This window comes from Stegostoma tigrinum, chromosome 13 (genome assembly GCF_030684315.1).
Source record: "Stegostoma tigrinum isolate sSteTig4 chromosome 13, sSteTig4.hap1, whole genome shotgun sequence".
NCBI lineage: Eukaryota > Metazoa > Chordata > Chondrichthyes > Orectolobiformes > Stegostomatidae > Stegostoma > Stegostoma tigrinum.
The window spans coordinates 57,963,119-57,979,081 of record NC_081366.1 but is presented as its reverse complement, the minus strand read 5'-3'; the positions used below and the strand labels follow the sequence as shown (position 1 = coordinate 57,979,081).

Below are 15,963 nucleotides of genomic sequence, written 5' to 3'. Positions count from 1 at the left end.
AACTGTTCAAGGACATGGGCTACAGTCATTGTTACCCTAAGGGCCCATCCACAAACCGTCAAGGGATGGCAGGGGTGTTTACCAAGGGCCACTCTTGCAGGGATGCCACTGGGGACTCAATTGTGAAGATCAGAGACAACATTACAATTGCAAAGAGGGATGACAATATACAATGGTGGAGGTGATCAAGCACTGAGGCAAAGTGGCAATGCAGAGGTAGGGGATGCATCATTCACACAGTCAGCAGCACACTAGTAGTAAAGGTGCTGATGCATTATTACTTTGATTGATTTTATTGTCATGTGTACAATTATACAGTAAAAAGCTTTGTTTATGAGCAGAACAGGTAAATAACAGCAAGCAAAGGATACACAGGTTAAAGAGACTTAGAGGCATGCAGGTTACATTATTTCAGGCTAGAGACCATTCAACAGTCTGATAATGTCCAGAAAGAAACTGTTCCTGAATCTGCTTTTGCGTGTGTTCAGACTTCTGTATCTTCTGCCTGTCAAAAAAGGCTGTAGGAGGTCACTACCAGGGTGTCATGGGTCTTTGATGATATTGGCAGCCTTTCCGTGGCAGCAGGCCATGTAAACAGAGTCCATGGATGGAATGTTGGCTTCCATGATGATCCGGGCTGTTCACACAATCTTCTGTGCTTTCTTATGGTCCTGGGCAGAGCATTTGCCATTCCAGGCCATTGTGCACCCAGACTATATGCTTTCAATAGTACATCTGTTGGAGTTGGTGGGGGACCCTATAAACATGCCAAATTTCCTCTTCTTGGCTGGCACGTAGATGGTATGTCTGGGCTGTGTTCGCTGTTGGAGGAGGGAGGGTTAGTTGTTAGCAAAGTGTGAGATGAAGATTTGTTTAGATGGATTTTTTGGGGGCTGAAGGAAGTTCAAAGCCCATGAGGTTGACAGGAATGGCTACCAAAAAGGAAATGCATACAGTTAGGTATTAATCTATTTTAAGAGACTGAGCCTAAGACTCACCAAATGAGTAGTGACTGCTGTTCCCTCCCATTATGCTGAAATAACATGTGCCCAGTAGAGATGAAAATGGCTGCTTCCACATCTGGAATAGGACAGGTAAGTATGTCATTCTGTTAGGAAGACGACTTCGCTTTTGAGCAAGGTGGGGTCCTTCAAAGGGCAGCAGCATAACATAGACTCAATCCATGAAATACAGTTTAGGACATTGCATGCTTTGAGGGCTTTAGGCATTAAACCCACCGCAGGCAGTCCAAATAGAACAAAGAACAAAGGACAAATAAAGTTACAGTACAGGAACAGGCCCGTCGGACCTCCAAGCCTGCACCAACATCCTCCCCGTCACAACTGAAACCTCCTACCCTTCCAGGGACCGTACCTCTCTATTCCTATACTATTCATGTATTTGTCAAGACGCCGTTTAAACATCACTATAGTAGCTACTTGTACCACCTCCCCCAGCAGTGAGTTCCAGGCACCCACTACCCTCTGTGCAAAAACAAAACTTGCCTCATACATCACATTTAAACCTTGCCCCTCACACCTTAAACCATGACCGTTGGTAACTGACTCTTCCACCCTGGGAAAAAGCTTCTGATAGTCCACTCTGTCCATGCCCTTCATAATCTTGTAGACCTCTGTCAGGTTGCCCCTCAACCTCCGTCGTTCCAGTGAGAACAACCCAGGTTTTACCAAACTCTCCTCATAGCTACTGCCCTCCATACCTGACAACATCCCGGTAAATGTTTTCTGTACCCACTCCAAAGCCACCACATCCTTCTGGTAGTGTGGCAACCAGAATTGAACACAAAATTCCAAATGCTGCCCAACTAAGGTTCAACAGAGCTGCAACATTACCTGCCAATTTTTAAAAAGTCAATGCCCTGGCCAATGAAGGGAAATATGCCATATGCCTTGTCGACTACCTTCTCCACCTGCACTGCTACTTTCAGTGACCTGTATACCTGTACACCCAGAACCCTCTGCCTATCAGTACTTTTAAGGGTTCTGCCATTTACTGTGTGTATTCCATCTGGGTTAGACCTTCCAAAATGCATTACCTCACATTTTTGTGGATTAAACTTCAGCTGCTACCTCTCTGCCCAAGTCACCAACCGAAATATATCCAGCTGCATCCTTTGACAGTCGTCGTCGCTATCCTTAAGCAGAAGCATTCTTGACTACATCATTTAACATTATTTATAAGTAACCCCACTTAGGCCTGTGATGCACTAGAAATGCTTTCAGACATGGAGAGATTGAACCTAATTGCCAAAGTTTCAATCAAGTGCTATTTATTTAGCCTGCACAATGTGCAGGAACTGTTCACTTCACACTTTGGACCATCAAACATAGGGTAACTCTAAAGATGGCTAGGCTGTGTACCTTCAATCTTCTAGTTGTGACTCAATAGAGATCCATGTACAAAGTTAATGAAGAAAAGTTTTTTTTTAAAAATTAATTCATAGAATGTGGATATCACTAGCTAGGACAACATCTTTTGCCCATTCCTAGCTGCACTTGAAAAGGAGGTGGTAAGTTCCTTTCTTAAACTACTGAAGTCTGTTGTGTACAGATAGATCCTGCTTAGGGAGGAAATTCCGGGACTTTGCATCAGTCACATTAGAGGAGTGGTGATATATTTCCAAGCCAGAGTGGTGAATAGCTTGGAGGGAACTTGTACCCATGTTTGCTGGTCCAGCAGTAGGGACTGTACCACTACAATCATAAGTGCTCACCAATTCCACATCCAAATTTTTAAAACAACCTGTTCAGACATTATTGGTAATACCTCTGGAGAAATTAGGGCTTGAATGGGGGTCTGCGGTTCAGAGATGAGGTCATTGCCATGACACCATAAGAGCCCATGGCATCTAGGCCCAAATGATTGATTATAGATTGTGAATGGCTGGGATCCAAGCACTGATCCTGCTGTACCCTATCACATGTACAGATCACAGCTGCTAACCTGAGAATGACCCTTTTTTTCTGATTCTCTGCTTCTTGCTTGTTAATCAATTTTTAATCCATGTCAGAATATCACCACCATCACCACTCCCCTGCACTTCCACCACAACCATACAATGTTATGTTCCAGAACCATTACTTTATACAACAGTATAGGTTTAGCATATATAAATTGACTCCCTGTGGGTATTTACATTTCAGAAAGATTTATGAAAGAGGATATCTTGCTTGAACAAACTTAAGGTTTCTGAGGTGTTATTTCAGAGAGTCACAGAATCTGAAAATCCAATACTCTTCATCTACTGGTTTACTCATTTCAACTCTGTCAATAACATCATGAAAAAAAACAGCCTTGTCATGTGATCTCCCCTTCATAAGTCTGCATTAATTCAGACGACAACTTTCTAAATATCCAGTAATTATATCCTTCAAAATGGATTATTGTGTTTTCTCTACCCACTGACATCAGGCTGACAGATAGAGCCATAGAGTCATCAAGATATATAGCACAGTATCAGACCTTTCAGTCTAACTCGTCCATGCCAACACATATACTAAACATATCTAATCCCATTTGCCAGCATTTGGCCCTTTCCATCTAACCACTTCCTACTTAGGACAGCACGGTGGCTCAGTGGTTAGCACTGCTGCCTCACAGTACCAGGGACATGGGTTCAATTCCACACTCACGTGACTGTATATATGGAATTTGCACATGTTCCTTGTGTCTTGGGTTTTCCCTGGGTATTTTGATTTCCCCCCGTAGTCCAAAGATATGCAGGCTATGTGGATTGGCCATGTTAAAATTGATCAGGATGTATAGATTAGGTGGGATGCTCTGAGGGGTGGCACAGACCCACTGAGCCACAGGGCCCATCACCACACGGTAGGCATTCCATGATCTATTCGTACCCATTCAAGTGCCCTTCAAGTGTTGTAATTGTACCAGCCTCCACCACTTTCTCTGGCAACTTATTCCACACACCACCACCCTCTGCATGAAAAAGTTGCCCCTTAGGTCCCTTTTAAATCTTCCTCTCTCACCTCAAACCTATGCCCTCTAGTCTTGGAGTTCCCACCCCAGGGAAAAAGACCTTACCTATTTACTGTACCCACAATTTTATAAACCTCTACAAGGTAACCCCTCAACTTCTGATGTTCCAAGTAAAATAGCCTCAGTCTATTCAACCTCTCCCTATACCTCAAACCCTCCAACTGTGGCAACATCTTTGTGAATCTCTTGTACACCCTTTCAAGTTTCACAACATTCTTCCTATTTCAGGAAGACCAAAATCGCATACAGTATTCCAATAGTGGCCAAACCAAACTCCTGTAAAGCTGCAACATGACCTCCAAACTCCTATACTCAATGCACTGACCGATAAAAGGTAAGGATACCAAATGTCTTCTTCACTTTCTATCCACCTGTGACTCCACTTTCAAAGAACTACGAACCTTCACTCCAAGGTCTCTTTTTTCAGCAACACTCCTCAGGACCATACCAATAAGTGTATACAACCCACCCTGATTTGCCTTCCCAAAAAGCAGCACTTCACATTTATTTAAATTAAACACCATCTATCACTCCTTCACCCATTGTAGCAATTTTCTATTTCCTTCCCTTAACCATTACGGTGTGATATTTTTAACCTTTCAACTCTGCAGGAATTAGTGCAGAATTTACTTTGAAAGATGATCGCCAATGCAGTCTCTGAACAATCTGGGCTGAATGTCAGAGTCCCAGGGATATGTCAACTTTTAGTTCCATTAATTTTTCCAAATTCTTTAATTTTTATTTCATTTCAGATTTACACCCTCATGAGATGCTTTGATTTTAATTATTTAATAGACACTTATCGTGCCTTCTACTGTGAAGACTAACATAAAGGACTGAATCTTAACTAAAATTTGTTGAGAAAAAAGAAAAATTAAGTATTTTGAGGGATTTCCACCAAAAGGCCTCACAGGTTTTCTCACATGTTGCTGAAAGAAGACAGAGGGTGGTAGTTGATGGGAAATGTTCATCCTGGAGACCAGTTACTAGTGGTGTACCGCAAGGGTTGGTGTTGGGTCCACTGCTATTTGTCATTTTTATAAATGACCTGGATGAGGGCATAGAAGGATGGGTTAGTAAATTTGCAGACAACACTAAGGTCGGTGGAGTTGTGGATAGTGACGAAGGATGCTGTAGGTTGCAGAGAGACATGGATAAGCTGCAGAGCTGGGCTGAGAAGTGGCAAATGGAGTTTAATGCAGATAAGTGTGAGGTGATGCACTTTGGTAGGAGTAACCAGAAGGCAAAGTACAGGGCTAATGGTAAGATTCTTAGTAGTGTAGATGAGCAGAGAGATCTCGGTGTCCATGTACACAGATCCTTGAAAGTTGCCGCCCAGGTTGACAGGTCTGTTAAGAAGGCATACAGTGATTTAGCTTTTATTAATAGAGGGATTGAGTTCCGGAACCAAGAGGTTAATGTGAAGCTGTACAAAACTCTGGTGCGGCCGCACTTGGAGTATTGTGTTCAGTTCTGGTCACCGCATTATAAGAAGGATGTGGAAGCTTTGGAAAGGGTTCAGAGGAGATTTACTAGGATGTTGCCTGGTATGGAGGGAAGGTCTTACGAGGAAAGGCTGAGGGACTTGAGGCTGTTTTCATTGGAGAGAAGAAGGTTGAGAGGTGACTTAATTGAAACATATAAAATAATCAGGTAGGGTGGATAAGGAGAGCCTTTTTCCTAGGATGGTGACGGCGAGCACAAGGGGGCATAGCTTTAAATTGAGGGGTGAAAGATATAGGACAGATGTCAGAGGTAGTTTCTTTACTCAGAGAGTAGTAAGGGAATGGAACGCTTTGCCTGCAATGGTAGTAGATTTGCCAACGTTAAGTACATTTAAGTCGTCATTGGACAAGCATATGGACATACATGGAATAGTGTAGGTTAGATGGGCTTCAGATCAGTATGACAGGTCGGCACAACATCGAGGGCCAAAGGGCCTGTGCTGTGCTGTAATGTTCTATGTTCTATATCTTACCAAACACATCTCATGAACCATCTATCCCACTCCTGTGGCCTTCCCCGCGTTGGATGCTGTCTGCACTATTTGCCATTCCAAATCAACTCAACATTGGCTGGATATCTCAGAATTAATCAGCCCCCATGGTTGCAGTATCTTTAAAAGTTTTGTTGCAACTGGACAACCACTGTCAGTTCAGGGCTTGTCCCAGGCATAGTAGATGGGGTAGAAAGAAATTCAGAAATTTCTGAAGAAGGGTCTAGGCCTGAAACATCAGCTTTCCTGCTCCTCTGATGCTGCTTAGCCTGCTGTGTTCATCCTGCTCTACACGTTGTTATCTGATTCTCCAGCAGTACCTACTATCTCTGAAACTATTCATTCCATCTCTCTGCTTCCTGTCTGTCAACCAGTTTTCTATCCACATCTATACATTACCTCCAATACTGTGAGCTTTAATTTTCTTAATTAGTCAATTGTGTGGAACCTTGTCAATAGCCTTTTTAAAGTCGAGATACAGAGCATCTACTGATTTATCCTTGATAATAAAATGTGAGGCTGGATGAACACAGCAGGCCAAGCAGCATCTCAGGAGCACAAAAGCTGACGTTTCGGGCCTAGACCCTTCATCAGAGAGGGGGATGGGGGGAGGGAACTGGAATAAATAGGGAGAGAGGGGGAGGCGGACCGAAGATGGAGAGTAAAGAAGATAGGTGGAGAGGGTGTAGGTGGGGAGGTAGGGAGGGGATAGGTCAGTCCAGGGAAGACGGACAGGTCAAGGAGGTGGGATGAGGTTAGTAGGTAGCTGGGGGTGCGGCTTGGGGTGGGAGGAAGGGATGGGTGAGAGGAAGAACCGGTTAGGGAGGCAGAGACAGGTTGGACTGGGAGTCCAACCTGTCTCTGCCTCCCTAACCGGTTCTTCCTCTCACCCATCCCTTCCTCCCACCCCAAGCCGCACCCCCAGCTACCTACTAACCTCATCCCACCTCCTTGACCTGTCCGTCTTCCCTGGACTGACCTATCCCCTCCCTACCTCCCCACCTACACCCTCTCCACCTATCTTCTTTACTCTCCATCTTCGGTCCGCCTCCCCCTCTCTCCCTATTTATTCCAGTTCCCTCCCCCCATCCCCCTCTCTGATGACGGGTCTAGGCCCGAAACGTCAGCTTTTGTGCTCCTGAGATGCTGCTTGGCCTGCTGTGTTCATCCAGCCTCACATTTTATTATCTTGGAATCTCCAGCATCTGCCGTTCCCATTATCTCTGATACTATTTCAACCTCACTGCGAAGCCTCTTCCAGGGATGCCTAACCTGAAGAAGTTACCCTCCTCCCTCCGGACCAACCTCAGGGAATCTCTCTCCCATTGCAACTCTCTTGTAATCTCTTCGGCCTTGAAACTGCTCGATCATGTCCTGAAGCAAACCAGGTACCACAGCCACATCACCTTTCTCAGCACCTGCCTACGGAACCAGATCATCCCCAAGGGACTACAGTCCACATTTCAGCCTTCCCAATTTGGCCCCAACCGTGACCACCTCTACACCCAGAACATTCAGACCCTTCAGAAGCGGTTCTCCCTGCGAGTCCTGAAACAGACTCTCGCAGCCATGCGCCGGCACCTCCACACACTGCAATCCAGCCTGCCCCAGCTCAGAGCCTCCCTCTCCCAGACCTGCAAAGGACCCCTGCTGTTTTTTATCCTCCGCAGGATCCACAGACTGAACACCCAGTTCCACTCAGCTTTACTGGACACCAAAAATCGTAAGTACAACAACCTCACTGGCCCCTGCCCCCCACAAGAGGATTCCTGCGCCTCCCAAATCCCGACTCTGTCCCTGCCCCTCCCCCACCATGCACCCGCCGCCATTGACCATGAGGACACGGCCGGAGACCCCACCGATGACGTCACATCCGCCTCCGCCGGCCACAGAACTTCCGGAACCGCTGCTGCAGTCACCACCTCCACGTCCAGGTACGACAGCCCACACACCACCCTCACCTCAGCTGCTGCCGCCCACCCCGATCCTCCCACCGCTGACGGAACCCCGCCCACGGTCGACGCTGACGGAACCCCGCCCACGGTCGACGCCGACGGAACCCCGCCCACGGTCGGCGAAACCCCGCCCACAGCCGACGCCGACGGAACCCCGCCCACGGCCGACGGAACCCCGCCCACGGCCGACGGAACCCCGCCCACGGCCGACGACCTCATCGCTCCGCCCACAACCTCCACAGCCTGCAACCCCAGAGAAGACAGCCACACTGAGCCCTGCCGCATCTTCACCATCCCCCCAGACCTCCCACTGACTGAGGACGAACGGTCAGTCCTGAGCAAGGGGCTCACCTTTGTTCCCCTACAACCACACATCAACGAATATCAGTCACGGTCGGACATAGAGCAGTTTTTCCGCCGTCCTCGCCTGCATGCCTACTTCTTCAACCGGGAACCCAACCCTCCTTCCACTGACCCCTTCACCCGCTTCCAACACAAGTCCTCCTCCTGGACACCACCCCCAGGCCTCCTACCCTCCCTCGACCTCTTCATCTCCAACTGCCGTCGAGACATTAACCGCCTCAACCTCTCCACCCCTCTCACCCACTCCAACCTCTCCCCAGCAGAACGGGCAGCCCTCCGCTCCCTCCGCTCCAACCCCAACCTCACCATCAAACCCGCAGACAAGGGTGGCGCAGTGGTAGTATGGCGCACTGACCTCTACATCGCCGAGGCCAGACGCCAACTCTCCGACACCACCTCCTACCGCCTCCTCGATCATGACCCCACACCCGAGCACCAAACCATCATCTCCAACACCATTCACGACCTCATCACCTCAGGGGACCTCCCACCCACAGCCTCCAACCTCATTGTTCCCCAACCCCGCACGGCCCGTTTCTATCTCCTTCCCAAAATCCACAAACCTGCCTGCCCTGGTCGACCCATCGTCTCAGCCTGCTCCTGCCCCACCGAACTCATCTCCACCTATCTGGACTCCATTTTCTCCCCTTTGGTCCAGGAACTCCCCACCTATGTCCGTGACACCACCCACGCCCTCCACCTCCTCCAGGACTTCCAATTCCCTGGCCCCCAACACCTCATATTCACCATGGACGTCCAGTCCCTGTACACCTGCATTCCGCATGGAGATGGCCTCAAGGCCCTCCGCTTCTTCCTGTCCCGCAGGCCCGACCAGTCCCCCTCCACCGACACCCTCATCCGCCTAGCTGAACTCGTCCTCACACTCAACAACTTCTCTTTTGACTCCTCCCACTTCCTACAGACCAAGGGGGTGGCCATGGGCACCCGCATGGGCCCCAGCTATGCCTGCCTCTTTGTAGGTTACGTGGAACAGTCCCTCTTCCGCACCTACACAGGCCCCAAATCCCACCTCTTCCTCCGGTACATTGATGACTGTATCGGCGCCGCCTCTTGCTCCCCAGAGGAGCTCGAACAATTCATCCACTTCACCAACACCTTCCACCCCAACCTTCAGTTCACCTGGGGCATCTCCAGCACATCCCTCACCTTCCTGGACCTCTCAGTCTCCATCTCAGGCAACCAGCTTGTAACTGATGTCCATTTTAAGCCCACCGACTCCCACAGCTACCTAGAATACACCTCCTCCCACCCACCCTCCTGCAAAAATTCCATCCCCTATTCCCAATTCCTCCGCCTCCGCCGCATCTGCTCCCACGATCAGACATTCCACTCCCGCACATCCCAGATGTCCAAGTTTTTTCAGGACCGCAACTTTCCCCCCACGGTGATTGAGAACGCCCTTGACCGCGTCTCCCGCATTTCCCGCGACACATCCCTCACACCCCGCCCCCGCCACAACCGCCCCAAGAGGATCCCCCTCGTTCTCACACACCACCCTACCAACCTCCGGATACAACGCATTATCCTCCGACACTTCCGCCATTTACAATCCGACCCCACCACCCAAGACATTTTTCCATCCCCTCCCCTGTCTGCTTTCCGGAGAGACCACTCTCTCCGTGACTCCCTTGTTCGCTCCACACTGCCCTCCAACCCCACCACAGCCGGCACCTTCCCCTGCAACCGCAGGAAATGCTACACTTGTCCCCACACCTCCTCCCTCACCCCCATCCCAGGCCCCAAGATGACATTCCACATTAAGCAGAGGTTCACCTGCACATCTGCCAATGTGGTATACTGCATCCACTGTACCCGGTGCGGCTTCCTCTACATTGGGGAAACCAAGCGGAGGCTTGGGGACCGCTTTGCAGAACACCTGCGCTCAGTTCGCAACAAACAACTGCACCTCCCAGTCGCAAACCATTTCCACTCCCCCTCCCATTCTCTTGATGACATGTCCATCATGGGCCTCCTGCACTGCCACAATGATGCCACCCGAAGGTTGCAGGAACAGCAACTCATATTCCGCCTGGGAACCCTGCAGCCATATGGTATCAATGTGGACTTCACCAGTTTCAAAATCTCCCCTTCCCCTACTGCATCCCTAAACCAGCCCAGTGCATCCCCTCCCCCCACTGCACCACACAACCAGCCCAGCTCTTCCCCCCCACCCACTGCATCCCAAAACCAGTCCAACCTGTCTCTGCCTCCCTAACCGGTTCTTCCTCTCACCCATCCCTTCCTCCCACCCCAAGCCGCACCCCCAGCTACCTACTAACCTCATCCCACCTCCTTGACCTGTCCGTCTTCCCTGGACTGACCTATCCCCTCCCTACCTCCCCACCTACACCCTCTCCACCTATCTTCTTTACTCTCCATCTTCGGTCCGCCTCCCCCTCTCTCCCTATTTATTCCAGTTCCCTCTCCCCATCCCCCTCTCTGATGAAGGGTCTAGGCCCGAAACGTCAGCTTTTGTGCTCCTGAGATGCTGCTTGGCCTGCTGTGTTCATCCAGCCTCACATTTTATTATCTTGGAATCTCCAGCATCTGCAGTTCCCATTATCTCTGATACTGATTTATCCTTGTCCACTCTACTGGTCACATCCTCAAAAAATTTCAAAAGATGTGTTAAGCATGATTTCCCATTGGTGAATCTATCCTGACTAGGACCAATTCTGTCAGTGCTTTCCAAATGCGCAGTTAACACACCCTTAGTAATTGACTCCAGCATTTTCCCCACTACAGATGTCAGGGTATCAAGCCTATAATTCCCTATTTCTTTCTCTCTTCTTTTTTAAAGAATGGGGTTGCATTAGCTGCCTTCCAGTCCATTGGAACTCTTCCAGACTCTGCAGAATGTTAGAAAATGAGCATTAATGCATCTACTATTTCTCGGGCCATTTCCTTAAGTATTCTGGGATGCAAAGAATGAGACCCTGGGACTTATCCAATTTTAATCGCATCAATTTCCCAAATCCCATTTCCTGACTGATAAGGATTTCCTTCAGTTCCAACTTCATGCTGGAGCCTCTATCACCTAGCATTTCCTGCAGGTTGCTTATGTCCTTCATTATGAAGACAGACCCAAAATAACGAATTTCGAGAAGATTTGTAGCTCAGGTTGAGATTCTTGATGTAAGTTTGCTCACTGACCTGGAAGGTTGGTTTTCAGACATTTCATCACCATCCTAGGTAGCATCATCAGTGAACCTCCGGTGAAGCGCTGGTGTTATGTCCCGCTTTCTATTTCTGTGTTTAGGTTTCCTTGGGTTGGTGATGCAATTTCCTGTGTTGATGTCATTTCCTATGTTGGTGATGTCATTTCCTGTTCTTTTTCTCGGAGGGTGGTAGATGGGCTCCAAATCAATGTGTTTGTTGATGGAGTTCTGGTTGGAATGCCATGCTTCAAAACAGATCCAAAATGTTTGTTCAACTGGTCTGCCATCTCTTTGTTGTCCATTATGACTCACCTGATTCTAGTATGTCCCTTCACCAGTATTTTTCTCTTCAAATATGTATAGAAGATTTCACAGTCAGTTTTACGTCTTCCACAAGAAGCTCCTAGCTAGACTTCTCACCAATTCATAGAATCCCTACAGTGTGGAAACAGGCCCTTCGACCCTCAGAACATCCCACCCAGACCCATCCTCCTAATCTACACATCCCTGAACACTGTGGGCAATTTAGCATGGCCAATCCACCCAGACTGCACTCTTTTTGAACTGTAGGAGGAACCCGGAGCATCCATAGGAAACCTACGCAGACACGAGAGAATGTGAAAACTTCAGACAGTTGCCCAAGGGTGGAATCAAACTTGGGTTCCTGACGCTGAGAGGCAACAGTGCTAACCACCGAACCACCGTGCCACTTAATCTTCCTGAATTTCCTATATCGGCCCATGTTCTTTAAGGACTGGGAAGATTCAACACATGATCTCTAAGAAAAACTACACAGACAGAGCTGGATCTTAAAACATCACATAATGTGATGAGTTAAAGACTTTCTATTTCAACTGGAATGACATTTGACAATCTGCAATGTAAGATTTTGTCTCAATGGTAACTGCTTCTCCTCCTCCTGGAAGCTTTGTCATTCCCACATTATTGAACACAACTATCTTGTAAACAACCCTATTTTGAAACAGAAGGTAGTTATTGGGTCAGCTTCAGACAACATCTACCGACAATAACCAACACCCTACTTCTTTGTTACAAAGAAAGAGAGTCTATAGCCTTTAAAATGCAGCCACAAACCTGTGCTCATGCACTCAGCAAGTAAGCTGCCTTTCACCAAAACACTGAAGCAGAAGTTACCTTGCAGATAAGTGATCTCAGAACACGTAAGTGGATTTTTAAGGACACAAAGTGTACTTTTGATGGACACAAATAGAGATGTCAATCCCCAATACTGTGATTAAGATGAATGACGTACAAGTAATTTAGCAGCTAAAATGGTGGTTGAAAGGTGGCTCCATTTTGACAAAGAGCTTGAGTTGATGCAACAATAAAGCATTATGTAATTTGTGTGCCTGAGATGTTCATCCTAAAAACACTCTTTTGTGATGTTGTCCTTGTCCCAAGCAAGCCTTTAAAGAGCTATCAGGCATGCATGCTCTTCTAGTTGTTAGGAAAGCTACTGCTGCATGAGTTTCTGGGTGTTGTAGCTCCTTTTTATTGATTGCTGCAATGAAGTGACACACGTTTGATTGTATCTGAAAATATTTTTAAAAGCAGATCTGTATAATGTGGATGATTGTAAGTTAAAAGTTCTGAGTATATTGCTGCTTTGATTTCTGTTCTTAACATTGTCTATTTGTTAATTTCCCCGTAATCAGCTGTACTGTTCTATGTTCCATGTTCCATGTTCTATGTTCTACATTCTAAGGCAGGTACAACAGCAACATTTAAAAAAAACATTTGGATAGGCACATGGATAAAAAGGGTTGAGGGGGATACAGACCAAAAGTAGGTAATTGGAACTAGCTCAGTGAGCACCATGGGCAGCATGGACCAGTTTGGGCCGAAGGGCCTGTTTCCATGCTGTATTACTCTATGAATCTATGAATAAAAAACTGCTACAACTTCTCAACTGCTGATTTGTCAATCAATCATACCCAGAAAGGAATCCAGACTGCTAAATACAGCTGTTGATTTTTTAAGTCAATTTCTGAAGCAAAGACGGGTACCCTTGGTTGTTTATTTTTAAACTGATTTAGTTGCTATTAATTGAATAGTCAACTCATCCATTTCAATCAGAGATAATGGGAACTGCAGATGCTGGAGTATCTGAGATAACAAAGCGTGGAGCTGGATGAACGCAGCAGGCCAAGCAGCATCTTAGGAGCACAAAAGCTGACGTTTTGGACCTAGACCTATCTTCACAAAAAAAATCTCTTTATGTTTTAAGTACTTGGGTTGCTAGATTTTCATCACATCTGAAAGTCTAATAAATCCAATTTACGTTTTAACTGTATTCCAGTGTTTACAGTCCTTGCAAAGTTAGAGCCCACAAAGGAAATGGGGAAATTATGCCCCCACTGTTCTATATGAAGGGCAAAAAATAAATAACAATTTGCTTATGGACAACTGGTGAGACTGAGGTGAGAGATTTGATTTAAAACTTGCAATCTATCATGAAGTATTGTTTCCTGAAAATTCTTCTTGGTTTGTCTATCAGGCAATATCTGTTCCAGCAACACATATACAGAATGACAGACATTGTGCCTTGGCTGGGTATACATTGGCTGTGATAGTGCATCAAGGAATGCAACCAAAGAACATGACTGGAACTTCACTAACTGATGGCAGTAGCATGCTGTGAAGAACACACTTTCAACAGCAAGAAGTGCCAGGAGAGTACAGTCTGATCCTTTTTTGTTTGGCTGAATATTTTCAGGTCACAGAATCTATCCTGGCCCAGGCAAAGATGATGTATAACAAGACAAAGATAACTTAAAGCGATGCCTTGGATTCTTTGAAATCTTGGCACCATATGTCCTGAACTTTTCTTACTGGCACACCATTGCGTGAGCTCCGAAAGAAGGGTGTACCAAATGTATGGCAGGAAAACTATCAACATACACTCGAGCCGCAAACAAGCACTGTCAGCAAAAAATTGCACCCAGCAGTTCTACGACCCAACGAAGTCAGCAAACCTAAAAGTTGACTATCTGCAGAAAAGACTAGGAGCATGCATCATGCAAGATGGCAAACCAATTGAATTTAAATCAAAAAGTCTATCACAAACATAATCTAATTTTTTTCAACAAAGAGGTTGAAACACTTGTTCTAATACTGAATATCCCAAAATGTCACACATATCTAATAAGTAAACAAGTCACCATGGAAACTGATGACAAAGCAGAGTGATAAGTACAACAGCTATATTGCAACAACTTCTGGTAAAGGTACAGGAATATAATTTTGACATCTGTTCCAAGTCTGGTACTAAAATGGTCACTTTGGGTGTGTTAAGCAGATTGCCAAACATTGCAAGATGCAAGTTTTTTGCAGGGTCTACAAATCAACAGCGTACACACTGGGGTGAAGGATGTGCTTAAAAATTGATCTACTGCATTTTGTTCAGTATCAAAGCACCCAGCTTCAATTGGTAACAACTAATGACCCACAATTAAAGACACTGAGGAAAATTATCATCGATGGGCAGCCTGGCATGTTAAAAGTGGTGTCAGACATTTCTGTTATGCTCAAAGAAATCAAATACTTGTGCCTGAAGCTCTGTGTCAATTGCAACAATACCAAGGAAATTAGACATAAATTTGATAAGGCAACTAGCACACAATGACAATGAAATGTCAGAGAGAACGTGCAATGAATACTGGAGCCACCTGCTATAGCAGCATACAGAATCTCTTTCTCATCATGAGATCCCATCAATCCGTGCACCCAAAACCATCACCGGTTTACATGCTATGAATTGAGACGACTTCAGTTTAGTCACTAATTATTTCCCCAAATTTCCAAGAAGCAGAAAGCTTTAGAATGCTTCAATCACTTCTACAGAGGACAGACTACATGCCATATTCAATCTGTTCTGTGTATCTGAGTAAATAATTTATGTTAATGAGCCATTCACAGTCATATGCATCAAATGGAGCATAATCTGAGAGAACTTTACCAATCTATCCCAGATCAAGTGATCTCACCGAGCAAGTGAGATCAAGCAAGATAATACTGAGATCACAATTAAATCACTCATCCTGAAGTGTGGGCCAACAATTTTTGTGTCAGTGTATTACACCTCAGAGTTATGCCTTTGGTTATGGAGCTATTATTACGAACAGACAACATGTTTAGAAGGCAAGTGAGAATGATGCTGCTAACCCAGCACCCACGCAACTTAGAATAGTTATAGCACACACTTCTCAACAAACAATGGAGGCCGAGACCTGCAGGTCTCAACCAGGCTAACCAGCTTGCAGGTACCTCAACTATAGGTTGGAACAAAGGTCACATTCAGAAAATCTACAATGGGAATATAGTTACTTGCAGAAGTATCCAAGTATTCCATGAGCCCAGAGCTTACGAAGTTATGACACCTAATAGAGAAATGCTCAATTGAGGAGGAATAGAATCTGGTTAAGGGTAGCAG

General features: G+C 46.3%; 1 long non-coding RNA gene across 1 annotated transcript; it reads right to left on the bottom strand.

The window, feature by feature from the left end:
- Nucleotides 1-274: 274 nt before the first annotated feature.
- LOC132210475 (uncharacterized) lies at nucleotides 275-8,004 on the bottom strand. Its single transcript, XR_009446622.1, has 3 exons — nucleotides 7,873-8,004; nucleotides 999-1,080; nucleotides 275-821 (listed from the first exon to the last, which is right to left on the bottom strand). It is a non-coding gene; the product is annotated as an uncharacterized LOC132210475 (long non-coding RNA).
- Between the last annotated feature and the right edge of the window lie 7,959 nt (nucleotides 8,005-15,963).